We start from the raw sequence: 16,840 nt of genomic DNA, 5'->3' as shown, positions 1-16,840 counted from the left end.
TCGTATATACGCCACTGCGTGCAACATACGGGATGTGATGATTTTTCTGCAGAAACTGGATGGTACTGTGCGCATAATGCAATGATACTTTGTTGGGTCAAAATAAAATAGGGTTGGCTATGTTTAGACAACATAACAATGGCTATATTTAGACAATATGAGTCGCAGATACAGAGAAACATACATTTTACTGTTCTTTCCTTCGGTTATACACACTGGAGACAATTTCTCTCATTCTGTGCCATAGCCTACCACACTATCATCTTCGGAAATTTAGATTTCGGTTGTGCCATTGCTTCTAAGGAGACATACTCATTGGCATTTATCTCTGAGGCATCCCATTCGACCTTTGTTTTATCATCAATGGAGAAAAAGTTACCTCTCAACAGCGTGGCTTGTTCATACAAATTTCTTCAATTCTTCTTCGCTTTATCAACATTTTCTTTTCATACTTTTGCCACCTTTGGTCTTTTACGGGACCGAATTATGGCTATTCTCCTCTTATTCATCATGAAAGCCTGAGAAATATTCAGTTTTGCAGCAGCCCCGCTGACAGATAGCTGTACGTGCTGTAAACAAAATGAAGCAGAAGGTTGCTCGCCAATCACTGCAGCATTCCTTTGTGCTGTTCATAGGCAACCAACGTCACACTATTGCCAGTAGTTGATTTTCAAACTTTCCGGGAAACACTCCAGGTAACATAATTTTTATTATCTGGAAATCACATATTACAAATCGGCCCTTCATATTATTACAGTTGGAGTTATGACTTGCTAAACGTTTTATACTTGTCGCCAGAGTTACTGTACTGTACCTATTGTTGAAGAATCTTTGGTAACAGCGCTTGCAATGCATCATGTTCTGTTCAACTGTCAGACACCACCTTTCCTTAACTGTTCAGCTGGTCCCATTCATGAGAGTTGGAACATTTCATTTCGATCTAATAAATACGCATCTACGGAAGGGACGCGGGATTCAAATATAGCATTCAAATATTTTATATAAACAAAAACGTTTGCATATATAAATAAGCGACTTAAAATGTAATCAACCACACAATTGGCGTTCAATATTGACTTCCTCAGTTACTACTGTCAAAACGTAGTAGTATACAAGTTTTCTTGCATAAAATGATAATTTCCACTAAAATACGGATTTAATATTTAAATTAAAAAATAAAAGCAAACCATTGGAATAAAATGTTTTTAAAAATATTTCTTCATACACTTTTTAATATTTGGAGATATCAGCGAGAGAGAAAGGAATACAACCTGAATTTTAAGGGAAAGAAACGCAATTTTATTGGTCCAAGTCATAGATCTATCTACAAATGACGTCCGCCTTTGCCCAGCATAGATAGTTTGAAATAATACATAATCATAGCCAGGCACGTAGCCAGGATTTCGTAATAGGGGGGAGGGGGGGCCGAGACATGAAATACTGTGGTTATCACACCAGAGTTCGATTATTCTAAACTATTTTACTGGTAATATATATTGGTTCGTTTAGTCAGGGTTTCGTGATGGGGGGGGGGGGGGGAGTTGATATGAAATGAAATTTGATATGAAATATTGTGGTTATCACACCAGGGGCTTGATCAATTTAAACTATTTTACTAACAACATATATTGGTTTGTTAAGACTTTAAAATTAGGACATGTTAGCAAGGGCGCCGATTTCTCTGTAAATTTGGGGTGTCCATTCAGATGCAGAAAGCATATATGAGGATTTTAAGACAAATTGTATTCAAATTATGCCAATATATTGTATATTCATAAATACAACAAGGGGGCCCAAATGACCTTTGGGGGGCAGGCCCTCCAGGATCGGCGCCCATGCATGTTAGTAAGTATTTTAGTAACAAAATATGAAGAAATCTCGAATAAAAGAATATTTATAAAAATATTTTTTTTTTAAATTTACAATATCTACATTCCTTCTTCTGTTCATCCAAATATAACAATTTTCCTTTCATTATGACCTCAACTATTAAAAAAAAAAAGTACGTATCCAATGTCGTCTTGTAAAATATTTTATATCTGCGTTCCTTTCTCTGTTGAATCAAATGTTAACAGGGCTTGCTTTCCACATAACTTTTTTTTTGTTTTTATTATTCCGTCAATTACTGTTTATTCCAAATGACAAGTTAAAGGAGCAGTAGAAAACCGTTTCTGAAATAACATGTTTGATACTACAGGGAAGCGATGATAAAAAATTATTTTTATTTTTAACTTTATTTTTATCTTTATATTTTTATCTTTATATTTTATCTTTATTTTTAACGCTGATTCTTCCTATTTCTTGTTTGTTTTTGTTTCGTCCTTCCTTAATTTTTTATTTCTGATCTCGAAGGGGGGGGGGTCCGGACCCCCCGGACCCACCCCTTGGCTACGTGCCTGTCATAGCTTTATACAATACTGCAGAGAACGTATATTTACTATATAGTTATGGGATAACTATTTCCGATAACTGATTAATCTAGTTTATCAATTGTAAATTTGAATTATTTACAAACATTACTCATTTTTTTCTTTTTCAAACCTCTATTACAGCTCTCACTTCACTATCATACCATTTACATACCATGATATATTTGTAATTTAACATTTTTTTTATAGCTAAAATGAAAGGAGAATAGGCGAAGTGGTAAGTGAGCTGTTTAAATGTAGAAGAATTACTTCAAAGGTAACTTCAAATACATGTTATCAGTTACTGTTTAATTACTGATCTTATTTATTTCCTATGTCTGTTGTAATAAGCATTTAAGGACAAATCTTTTTATTTGATTCGAGTATTAGATTAATTTCACGAGAATTTAATATAAAATGTATATACCTAGATATATTTAAAACTTGAAAAATGTGTGTGGTGTGAAAGTGAAATAATGTGATTCTCCTGTACATTTTATGCATAGTGTAAGCTGATATATACTTATAGTAACTATGGTATTTACTATTTAAATTATATTTCATAGAATAAAAGAATGTGGTAGTCGATATAAGTTATATACGATAATGCAAAAATTACTTTGTTAACAAATTGTAGGTAATAAATTTGGCTCGATATTTTCACAGTTTGTATCTGGAATAATTAAATATTGCATATAGTGAGGTTCAACAGCTAGTATGGTAACATAATTCTGTAATCCCTGTTTCTGTAATCGTGAAATTAGAAGACCATTGTGTCCCATATCAAACTCACCCAAATCAATGAGGGGTGCTCTAATTAAAATGTCTATAGCAAGAGTGACTTTGCTTTAACGTGCGTGATAGAAACCATTATTTTTTATAGTGCGGTTTTACAATGTCGTCAAATTTGAAAAATCTTTCAAATTCCTTCTACTTAATTATATGCAAATAAGCCTTTAGACTTCCGATAAGGTCTGTGATTTCCGGACAGAAATAGTGCAGGGTTGTTTTCAGTAGCCGTACCTTAAAGTACATTTGAAAATCAATAAATTCATTAATCCATATATATAGTGGAAATCGTCGAAATAGTGGAAATCCCTATCTTGCTACAGCGTCACTTGTTCGTACGAAGAGGAATTAACTTTTAAGGTTTGATTTGATCTTGAGTTTAGCGTTCCGTTCAGCAGCGAGACTATATGAAATGTGGACCTATAGTTTAATGTGGGATCAGAACCACATGAGCTCCCGCCGGGAATTGAACCTGGGTCTAACGTTTAAGATGAAAGTACAGTCAAATGCGTTGCCACTAGGATTAATAGAGATGAGACAATATTATTATTCGTACGTCCGTGGAGAATACATGTCGTCTGATATTAGTTATTTCGATCCTCCAAGTTGAGGGGCTGAATTTGGATTTAAATAGCATCAGATTTGTCACTGTTAATCTCAGCGACTCCAAAAATTATATATTCGCCATTAATACCGGTCATTTTTTATTCTTTGTTAAATGTCGCTCCCCCTCCCCATCTCTTAAGTTACACCGTCAAAGTGATATGACAGAAACCATCTCAGGTTCGAACTTCATCTAGGTTGAAAATTTGATCGAGATTGGTTTGGTGGTTCAAGAATCATTAGGTTTTATTTATTTTTACATATCTCCCTCTCCCATTCCCCTCCCCAAGTTCTCCCGTGAAAGTGAAACGATAAAAATCATCTCAGGCCCGAACCTGAATTATGTTAAACATTTGATCGAGATTAATCCTTTGTTTCACAAGTTATCATGTTTTATTTATATTTTTAACTCCTCCCTCCCTCAACCCTAAGTTATATCATCAAAGTAAATATATAAATTACCATCATAGGCCCGAACCTCATCTATGTTGAAAATTTAATCAAGATCGGTCTGGTGGTTCAATAGTAAAGTCACAAAGACAGTCACTTTCATTTTCATTTTTTTAAAGATATACTGTATCTCCCTTTCTCCGGCCCCTACGTTGCACCGTCAAACTGAAATGATAAAAGTCGTCCCAAATCTGAACCTTATCTATGTTGAAAGTTTGATAGAGATCGGTCTGGTGGTTCAAGAGTTATTACGTTTTATTCATTTTTATATATCAACCTTCCTCCCCCTAAGTTCTATTGTTAAAATAAATGATAAAAAAGCTTATCAGGTCTGAAGCTTATCAGTGTTGAAAATTTGATCGAGATCGGTTGGGTGGTTCAAGAGATTAGGAGCCACAAACATAGTTATTTTCAATTTTATAATATAGGTTAGTATTATTATTATTATTATTATTTGCGTACTTTTGAACTTGCACGGCGAAATTACTGCAAAATATGTTTCATTTCTTTATTTTTTCCTCGAATGTATGTTTTCCCTTTATTAGTGGGCACTAATTTCTCTATAGGCAGTCGAATAAATGAATTTCATTGTGCACTTTGGTGCAAATAACGTTACAGGAAGAAGCCGGTTCGTTCCAAAGATCAGGGCTAAAGTAAGTAATTTTTCGCTTCTAATTTCACGTGGCATGATAGTGTACGGGTAACGTAATGGCCTTATGAATAATACATCTATCTAACGTAGGTTCAAATCCTGTTCACGCTAAAGGTAATTTTTTTTACAAAGTGATTGTGAAGAATCGACTTATCATACTGGACAAGCAATACATAAGAATGTGGAAGCAAACACCTGTATCATGATAGAAACGATTTACGAATGTTAGTTGGGAAAGGACAAGGGAATTACCAGAACATTCCAGAGACATCATTGATCTGCCGTATACACTTTTCATGTTATTTATTTATTTATTTGCCATCAATACAACATGCATAAGCCCAATTATAGTGTTGGTGTATTACATAATACATTTACAATAGGTTTCTTAACATAGAGTTCATATTTCAGATGTCAATTTCTTTGCGTTTGATACATATTTTGTTATACGTAGAACACATTCTCCAAATTGGTGATTTCAATAATACGTTGGTCCTTGCTTTTTTGCAATAAAACAGACCAGAGTTATTAGCACGAGTTTTAAGTGTCGGGACATGAAAATTTAATGTTGATATGAGATCCGTACAGTTAAATTCGTTTTGTACTATTTTATGGAGAAAAATCATATCTGTCACATTTCACCTTTGTTCAAGTGTAGGGATACAGAAGTTGTCAAATAATGTTAGATAATTTTCATAATATGGATAGATTTCAATTGTCTTGTACGTCAAGTATTTGATAAATTTAGATTGGACCTTTTCCAGTTGGTGTCTGTATTGCTGTTGTGATGGGTTCCAGATCACAGCAGCATATACCAGTTTTGATCGGACATAGGCATAATACAGTTTTGTTAGTGTAGTACTATTATTAAATTCCTTTCCAGTTCTAATTATGAACCCTAATATCTTGAGAGATTCATTAATTATGTTCTCTATATGGTTATTGAATGTCAGTTTCGTATCAAATATAACTCCAAGATCTTTGACTGAATTTAATCTATTTAGTAAGATCTGATTCATTGAGTAATCAAACTCTATTTGACTTTTGTTTCTGGTAAACGATAAAATGTTACATTTGTTTATGTTTACATTAAGTTTGTTAAGAGAACACCAATTAGCAATATTCTCCATGTCACGTTGTAAATCGAGACAGTCACGGATGCTCTTTATCCTACCGTATATTTTGAGGCAAAATGTAGTTTGTTACTTAATAATATATGATCAGGGAGATCGTTAATGAATAAAAGGAACAATAACGGACCTAGATTAGAGCCCTGGGGAATTCCAGAATATGCAATATAATCAGATGATTTATACTCTTTGTAGATAACAGTTTGTTTTCGATTATTTAAATATGATGAAAAGAACAAGGGAGAAGAGAAATTATATTCACCTAGCTTATGTAATAGTACTTTGTGATTGACTCTGTCAAATGCCTTTTCAAAATCTATATATATTACGTCAACCTGACATCCTACATCTAGCGAATTTGCTATAAAGTCTGTGATAAGTGCAAGGTTTGTTGTTGTTGATTTGTGTGGGATAAAGCCATGTTGATATGATGAGATTACGGGCTGGATGTGGTCATTTATCCGTCGGTATAGGATTTGTTCAAATATCTTTGCAAAAGTAGGTAAAATTGATATAGGCCGGTAGTTATTTATTTCGTGTTTATCATTGGTTTTTGGTATTGAGCAAACTATAGATGATTTCCATTTATAAGGAAAAACGCATGTTTTTAAAGCGAGATTGAATGCAATCCTTAGCGGATATGTAAACGCATGTATACAACCCTTTATGATATATGGAGGTATTCCATCAGGGCCAACAGCAGTTCTGGGATTTATTTTTTTGATTGCCATTTCTACTTCAGATTGAGTGATTTCCTCAATGGTAAGTGACTCTAGTTTGTTACTTACATAGGTTAATAAATTGTTCGTAGGAATGTCAGTGACACCTGTATCTGGCACATATACTGACGAGAAATACTGTGCAAAAGCATTGGTTATTTCGTCATTATGATAAAGTTCGCGTCCCTCATAATTTAATTTCCCCCCAAGAAGATGCTTAGTCTTATTTTTTTTTATTAAGTTCCACAATTCATTAGTATTTTATTAATGTTATTTTCAGAATCTTGTATGAACGATCTGTATGCCAACTTAATTTCTTTCTTTATTTCCCTACGCAATTCAGTGAACTTATTGAGATAATTTACTTCTTTATTACATTTGTATCTTTTATGATACCTTGCTTTAGTTTTGATTTTATGATAATTTCATTTGTAAACCAGCACGGATAAGCTGTTCTTGAGTTGTTTTTAAGTGGCACGCACTGGTCAAATACAGTATAAATAATATAATAGAGATTATCAACTAGGTCATTGGCGTTTTCATATTTCTTTAGGCAGTCCCAGTCAATAGATGAGAATTCAAGATACAACCCTAAGAAATTAGCTTTCCTAAAATTATATCCTTATATATTAGTTTTCTTTTTAATCTTCGCGGTCCCCTGCTGCATCACGTTTATTACTAAGGATGGATGGTGTACATCTTCTGGAATTAGTGGACAATATTCCCTACTGACTTCTATATTCGTTATATTAGACAAAGCCAGATCTAATGTACGATTATTTTCGTTCGTCACATTATTTAATGATTGCTAATTATAATAAGACATAAATTCATATAAATTCTTACATTTAGAAGAGCTTGTTTCAAAATTAAATCCCGTACTGTGTATTTCCGATAAATTGAAATCACCAATCAGGAGCACAGGACAACCTTGAGGACAATTAATTTCAAGGCGAGTAAATAAATCATTATACAATTCAATATTAGATCCCGGGGAGAAATACCAACACAGATATATATGGTTTTCCCCTCACTGTTTATTTTGGCAATCAAGCAGTCATAATTATCATCACACCTGTCCAATAAGAGCATGCAATGTTTAGTTAGGACTGCAATAAGAACACCCCCTCTTGTTTTACAGATTTTGACAGAGTTTCTGTCTTGTCTCAACACAGTATATCTGATATCAATTAACTCAGCATCATAATAGATTCGTTAATCCATGTCTCAGTGATTGCAATTAGATCGTAATTGTTAGTTAATACACCATAAAAGAAATCACAAGTTCGACCACGTAAGCTACGAGCATTTTGATAGAATATTTTTAGAGCGTCTTTATTATTTGTAAGACCAGTTGCTATTTTTGAACTACACAAGCACATTTCTTCGAGATCAGATGCAAATAACTTACTACATGTTTCATTGCATTCCCTTGTTAGTCACACTCTGCTTCTGTGGGGGTGTGACAAGGTTGCCCGGGTGATCTTCCTCTTTTGTTATCGGACGATGGCATTTCTGCACAGGTGGGTGCACTCACTGAAATCGGGGTTTGGTTAACCACTGGTAGTGTTGCAAATTCTGTATTCACGTTCTTCGGAATTTCCCCTTGCTTTGATGGTGTCGCACTATTTTGTTGCAGTTTTTCAAGAGTAAATACCTTATTATTTGTAATTAAGCTGTTATACTGAAGCTTTGCATGGTCACCTTTGGAACGCGCATCCCACATGAAGAAAGTTAGTTCTTTGCGAATTTGACGAACTGAGGCAGAGAAATCTTCGATAATTGAGACGGTTCTCAGAAAGAAACACTACACCATTTTTTAAACGAAGTTTGGCTAAAGCAATCGGTGGTGTAGTGGTAACGTGCTAGACTTCCAAATGGAAAACATTGGTTCGATCCCCCATCAGATTGTATGATTTTTTTGCATAAAATAATGGCTGCAAACAGAGATTCATCTCCTGATAGAGAACTTACAAGGCATCACTGGCGATACTACGAGTAAACAGTGTGTGCGTTCTACATCATACACTGCAATGATAACTATGTTTCATATTTATATTCGTCCCTCCTCTCTCTCTTTCTTGACGTTTTCCTATATTTCCGATGTACCTGGTCTGGAGAATCTAATTAACTGGGAACTTTGGCGTCGTGTTTTTCGTGCTCTGGGGATAACATCTCCAGTCCTGGTCATCTCTGACAGAAATACTGTTTAAACGCAAAGGAATAAGTAAAATCTCTTTCTCATCCTCTGGTTTACCGAGTCTCAGTCGAATTACCGGGTCACTACGGATTTGAATCCTTGACCCAGTGGTGGTCTATACCTAACCAACATCATCCAACTGACACAATTATCCGTTTGAGCTCTTAGCGTGTTCATTCCATCTGTGCCAATTACGTTAGATATAACCGGAAGAGATTAAATCAATGCTGGATGTTCGGAACAGATAAATCTTCGGAAAAGACTAGAAAATGGCTTTGGTTACTTGAAAACAAAATTTTATTTATACTAGTTCGACATAAAATTTATTTCCATCCTATAATTCAATGTGTTTCATTCACGTTGAAATTTGAAACATGCTACATCTATGAGGAACATAAACTTTTCCTTTCGAACATTTGTAACTTTTCATTGCGATACAGTTTGGACTTTTAATATAGGGAATTTATGATATAAATTTAGCAGTGAAATAGCACTCTTCAATTTTCTCTTTCTTTCTTTCTTTTTCTTTTCTTTTTTTGTTCAGTTTGCATTAGTAGTCTGAAATGGAGGGTATGACCAACGCTATCTACTGGGTATATTAGAATGTATTTTGGATCAGTATGTCCAATGAACATTACCGAATTTGTAATCAAACCACGCGGAAACAAAGCATGTATGTTAAACTTTTGCCATTATCCTAGATGTGTCTCGGAGATCTACAGTTCTACTTGAAATTGAGTGTGCTATCCATTATGAAAGTGACACAATGAATGTTTAAAGCATCCTCTATATATTCGAATATTTCTGAAAAAAATATGTAAACCAAACGTTATTTCTATATTACTGTTGGATTTCTGGAAACGGAATTTTATAATGTTAGGTTCTTTTCTTACTACGTTTGAATTCCACAGTTTTATATGCTCTCCCGTTTCTTTTTCTTCTTCTCTTCTCTCCTCTTCTCTCCTCTTCTCCCTCTCCCTCTCTTTCCTCTTCTCTCTTTCTCTCTCTCTCTGCTTCATTTCTGAATCTCTGTGTAATAGACATTCATTGGTTTCAATTTTTCATTGTGTGTGTTTCAGTTTCTCTCTACATCAAACTATGAATCTTGTTTCTTCTCGGTTTTGTTATTTCATTTTATCGAAAGTAATACATGTGTAGTTTGAAATTAGAATTGCGCTCATGTTTTAGCTAATTTTATTATGGGAGAGAAGAAAGGAGGAGAGAGAGAGGGTCTCTTTACCTGACACGATTATGGGATAATAAGGTGTATATTGGGTGGCCTAACTGCACAGCGGTAGCTGTCGCAATTTTTTTGATGCGGATTGGATAAACATCCAAATTTTAGTAGCAGTAACAACGAAAGTGAGACGGATAGGGCAATGCGCATCTTAAGTACTTTAGTGTCTAATACTATGATCATATGACAGGTTTCAACTGAATACAAAGATACGGTACATGGGATTTAAAATTTGACTTTTTCCAGAAACCTTTATTTCGAAAAACTGCTTAGATAAGTACATCATCTAGTTGTATAGTTGCCTTTCAGTAGATGTGAGTATCATAATGACGTTTACTACAACTTGATATCTCGAATTTGTCAGGAGATATTGTAAATATGGTAAAGTTTGCAACACTGCTTCAAATTATATAATTCCAAGAGCTTATTGGAGTTACACCTACCAAAAAGTATTGTTGTAATATCATAGAAGCAAAGTAAATCAAATCAAAAAGTATTTTAAAAAAAAAATCCTGCAAATACGTCATTTCACGAAATATATCTCCGGAATTTTACCATTTTTCATGTCTCCGGAATGGTTTGAGATATCAAAATTCTGTAAACGGCATTATGATCTCTATGGCTATTGAAAAGCACGTACGTAATTAAATATGATATATGGAAGGGCGACGATTTCTCTGCAACTTTGGGGACGGGGCCATTCAGATGTGGGATTATATATTCATAAAAGAATACATATAACAATTATTCATAAAATACATGGGGGCCCACATCAGCTTTCTAGGGTCCCGGACCCCCGGCCCCCAGGTTGGGCGCCCTTGGTTATAGTATGTCTAAACAATTGTTCGAAATCGTCCTTTGAAAACAAGTCAAATTTTCAATTCCTTGTAACTTCGTTTGTACACTGAGAAAAAAAGGACTAGGATTTCCGTGTGGATACATCGTATTTACGCGGGTGCGCTCCTTAAGTAATGTAATTTCATGTATAAAAGTACAACAAGTGGGAACACCATGCCAAGTGTGGAGTTCGGCGTCAAACTAGACTCGCTGTGATTGGATAATTTTATTCACATGATTGGTTTCGTGTTAAAAACTATTACTCTCGTAAGGTAGGGAGTCACAGATTTAGAGAGAAGCAGGAGGGAACAATCGTAGGAAGGTGGTAACAACATTATATACGTAAGTTACCACCGTCGGAATGGGTATGGCGTTAATTCTAGATTTGAAATGGTGGTCCTACAATACAAAATTTTCGCTGGACGGTGGTGTAGACAGTACTACGGATGAAACAACATTACTTAATGAGGTGACGCGCGTAACCTGGTAAAAACAGCATTTACATGCCGACTGGAGTATGCATTTCTCTCAGTGTACTTGTTCGAAAAACGCCATATGATTATCGTAGTGTTCGATACTAAATTACTTTGAATATGAGTTACTCCATCCGTGTCACTTGCGTAATTACCATTGAAGAACCCTTCAAAGTTTTGTTGTTTTTCGATGTTTGTAATATTGTAGCGTCCTTAGTTTGCAACACTATGTAATAAATGTGGAATAGTAAGTTTTCGTTTTACATGTTGATTTGAAATGTGTAATAAACTGCTATTTGAAAAAAAAAAAAAAACTTTATAACTGTTGTGTTCATTTGGCGACACTGTTGATCTCGTGGTATTGAAGAGAATGCCAAACAATATCACCGTGTCGATGTTTGCGTGGTACGAAATTTCAGCGTTTTGTATTTATTAGTTGAAAAGTTACAAGGGCGTATCAAAATAAAGGTCTACCCCAGGGGCGTAAAAAGGGCCCCGCAGACCCCGCATTGCAGGTAGGCCCAAAGCCATCACGGGGCCCCCAAATCGTGAAGTGGGACGTGGAGAAGAGACCCCACTCCACGCTGTCTGCGAGGAAGCCTATAAGCCTTTAGTTACAACTCTGGTCTACTCTGTATATATTTAGATGTAAGGATATGAATTATATTCTAGCGTAATTCTGGATAACCTGGAGAGTAATTTCAACCAACTTAGTAGACATATGACTTAGATCTGAAAAAAATACAGTAGAAGTAAGACACCCCAAGGGGTTGGAGTTGGAAGGATTGACATGTAAAAATTATCCAAAAGGACCTATATTAGTGATTAGTGTGCAATCTATTGTATCAATTTGATTATAGGACGTGTTCTGTAAGCGTAGGATGTTTCGAAAATTTTTACCAAAAGTATCTCTTCTATATTTTTATTATTATACTTTCATTGAAAAGCATATCCTAGGGGGATGTCAATTCAAATGTTTTCTGCAAACTTCTTCTTCCCGTCCGAAGAACGGGTATTTCAGCTAATAAATAAATAAATAAATAAATAAATAAATAAATAACCCTTCGTTAATGGTTTAATGCAAATTGCAAGTTCGGATTGCATTCACAACATAGCTAATCAGTGGATTTTATCATTCACCTCCTTTTGAGACTCAAATATTCTGTAATGCCCGTTCTTCGCACGGAAGAATAGTTATTGAAAGACTCCTACCCTTTTTGTCCCTTTAGGATACGCATTACAATGAAATTATAATTTTAAAAACCCAAAATATCATCCCTTCTGACCCGCAACCTATCACTTCTTCTTATCCCCACATGTTGTTGGGGGCTCAACTTGAACTTAAAAGGCAATGGAAATGTCACTATTGATTTTAACGATCCGAAAAATTATGGATTGAACACTAATATCGGTACGTTTTTTTAACAAATAATTTTTACATGTCACCCACTTCTTATTCCTCAGCGGCATGGCGATGAGAATGAATTTGGACTTAAACGGCGATGAATTGAACTTTGGACTTGGAGTGACATAGTTCATCCTAGCAGTCTTGAAAAATGTGGATTGAACATTAATATCGGTCGTTTTTTCGATTATTTTTACGTCACCGCCTCACCTTTTTCCCCTCTCCCTTGTCAGTAATGTGCTGGAAATCTAAGTTAATCCAGGATTCAAATATATATATATATATATATATATATATATATATATATATATATATATATATATATATATATATATATATATATATATATATATATATATATATATATAAAATAATCAAAATCTTGTACAAAAAATCAAAATTGGTGTAGCGGCTAGGAAGAATTAGATGTCAAACATTGTTACATTTATGTAGATTAACGTTCAATAATATGTTTTATGTAAAATCATTTTGTGCTAAATAACAGGTAAGGAACTCGTTTGAACAATTAGACTAACTTCATGCTCCACGCCTACAAATCAGAGCATTCATTGTTTTACTCTGAAATGTTAGGTGGGGAAATGTTTCCCTCAAAGTCTTAGAACCCCCATTTTTTTTAAAAGATATATATAAAAATCAAATGGAATCTTTCAGTTTAACGTCCCACGATTATGCCAGTTTAGTCTAAGCGAGACGGATGGCTAAGGCAAATGAATGATGATGGAAGAATTGATTGAATGAAATTGTGGTAGGAAACTGGATTACCCCGAGAAACTCCACGAACATAGTGTTGTCCACCACGAACTTACTTGGCTGGAGATTGAACCAGAGACTCCATACCTCAGAGGTAACCGCTCTATCACTGAGCCACCGTGCCCCTCTTGAAAGTATATGTGTACATTAAGATCAATATGCAAAACTGGAATGACTATAGTGCAGGAGGCAGTGGGGAGAGAAGTAGATGAAGATGAAATGCAGTGCTCTGAACGTCACATCACAAGATATTTGTTAGTACTGACGAATGCAAGTTATCTTCTGTTCCTGGGGCGATTCAGAAACTGATGAAGACAGAGGAAGCACAAGTTAATAGGTAGTTACGGTGAATGTGATGGATATATGAATGATGAAAACTCACGTGGTTCGTAGATATGAAAGATTTCGGGATCCACTACAGCATCATCCAGTTGCAAATGGTAAAAAGTCATGAAGTGCTGTAGGGGAATATCAACGTAAGTTGAGGGCGCGTCGTGATCCCGATCGTACCGTAGGATATCAAGTAACATGGGATGCTGCTGGTCAATTCGCATGCAAACGTACCGAGTACGAAGCTGTTCGAGATGATGCAATAAAGGTGGAAAATCAATCAGCTCGTAAAGTAATCGTGTCGGATGCGGTAAGCGGATGCGATGTGCTAGGCGTAGAGCATGGTGCTCTAGGATAGCCAATTTCTGATAGAATTTTGGCGGTGCCGATGTCCAGGCAGTGTGACCGTATGTTAAGGTACTGCGCATAAATGCTTTGTATGTATTAAGTACTGCTAACGGTTTTAATCCCCAGGCTGTACCAACTAAGCGTTGAGAAGGTTGAGCCGATTTTGCGCTTGGCGTATGATCTTGGTGAGCTGTGGGGTCCAAGTAAGTTTGAAGTCAAATATGACACCAAGATAAGTAAGAGTATTTGACACCACGACAGGTGCATGATCTACTTGGAGGTTTAATTGACTTGGATTCCTGTGTATTCGTGAACGGCGTCTACGTGGCAGGAAAGCAATAGCCTGAGTTTTGGTAGAATTAATACTTAACCGCGCCATATATTACACCAGTGAACGAATGCGTCAATTGCCGTTTTCATAGTTTTACTGATGGATTGCACCGTGCGGGCTGTCGTGAAAAAGGCGGTGTCGTCAACAAACTGAAATATGCTGAAGTTGTTTGGAACAACAAGGTCGGCAACATACAATAGGTATAATAAAGGAGACAGTGACGAATCTTGAGGAACACCAGATTGGATGAAGATCAGATGAGAAAGTGTTCCGTTAATAGAGATATATACTAGTCGCCCTAGTAAGAAAGAATGCATGAATCTGATACATGAGGATGGTAGAAAATAGTTTGTATAGTAAAGCATGGTGCCAAACTTCGTCGAATGCTTTTTCTAAATCAAAGGCTACCAGACAAGAAGGGACACCTGTATTGTATTGATCATAAACAGCCGTAGATAGTCGTAATAACTGATCCAGCGTACTAAAATGAGGTCGAAAACCGGCTTGATGAATAGGAAATAGGTTATGAATTGTAAGATGAGCGTGCATGAGGCGGACTAGAATGCGTTCCAATATTTTGCAAAGGCAACTGATGAGGTGAATAGGGCGATAAGACTGTACGTCAGATGAAGGTTTGTTAGGTTTGGGAAATAGAAGAACTTTTGAGTATTTCCAGTCGATTGGAAAAAATCCAGTTCGCAGGATGAAAGTATATATGGTGCTGAGAAAAAGTAGAAAAGCAGGTGATGCTTGCCTGATGAGAACATAGGTAACATAATTAAAGCCTGGGGCAGTGTTTCGTTTACGGAGCAATGTTTGGCGAATATCGTCTGGTTGGATCGGAGTGGTAAGTTGATTATTGGCAGCACCAAGCACATCGCTTTCCGAGCATATCAGAAATAACTAGTTACAACCTGAGAGAATTTGCATTGATATTGATATTTATCGTTTAATATGAGCAAAGCTTTGCGAAATATTAATCCAATGTTCTCGGGATTGCTGCCAGAGTGAGTGTTGCTGTGCTGAGCTTTCGTTACCATACAGCGGCAACATCTTCATAGCTCTGAAGATGTTGCCGCTGTATGGTAACGAAAGCTCAGCACAGCAACACTCACTCTGGCAGCAATCCCGAGAACATTGGATTAATAGTAGACGCCAGCAAAGCTTCAATATCACTTTGTGAAATATCTTTGGCACTTATGCCAAGTAACGAATAATGTTCTATGTTTTCTGTAATCTGTCACAATAATATTGTTATAAACCTGTGAATCGTCTGACAACAGTTACATAGGCAACAGTTCTGCCATCTTATGTTCATATATGCTAAGACACAAGAATAACAGACAAAGAAAACAGATGGAAGCGCAGCTATCTGTGTAACTGTTGTCAGATGATTCACAGGTTTACAACAATATTATTGTGACCGATTACAGAAAACATAGAATGTCATTAGTTACTTGCCATAAATGCGAAATAAGTTTCGCAAAGTTTTGCTCATACCAAACAATAAAAAACAATACAAATACTTACAGCCAGTAACGAGGTATTTCTGATATGCTCTAAGGCGATGTGTTTGGTGTTGAATTGATACACAAGTAACACGCTAAAGTGGTAGTCATTTTGTGTTATTTCAACACCTCATTTTTTGCTGTGTACGGAACTGTATACTCGTATGCTGTCTTTAAAAAAAAAATTAAATAAAGAACGAAGACCGATAAACTCGCTTTTGACTCTTAAGAACAAATACAACGAAACAAATTTATCACCGCCAGACAGCTACCTTACTGACATTAATGAAGACTACAGAAGCTGCTATAGACAGAGGTGAGAACAACACTGTACCGATAATTAAATAATATCAATTACACACCGTGTTCTTGTAAGAGGGAGAAAATTATTAACATTCCGTTTTGAAAGTGTGTGTGTGTGTATACAAAAATATTCCTTTTAGATCAATTACCATCAAGGTGCAAATCATTCTGTTATTCTGTTTTTGAGAGAGGAAAACCGGGTATTCTCACTTCATTAACTATCTCTTGATCAGCTGAGCTAAGTTTTCTCTAAAAATGAACAGACTTCATTTTACATTTTCCACACAAAAGAGATTGGAGAGAAGGACAAGAGGAAACGAAAGAGGAAAAAAAAAGGTAACCTAAT

The sequence above is a fragment of the Thermobia domestica genome, chromosome 9 (genome assembly GCF_964235325.1).
Source record: "Thermobia domestica chromosome 9, izTheDome1.hap1.1, whole genome shotgun sequence".
NCBI lineage: Eukaryota > Metazoa > Arthropoda > Insecta > Zygentoma > Lepismatidae > Thermobia > Thermobia domestica.
The sequence above is the reverse complement of the archived record's forward strand: the minus strand, read 5'-3'. Positions refer to the sequence as shown.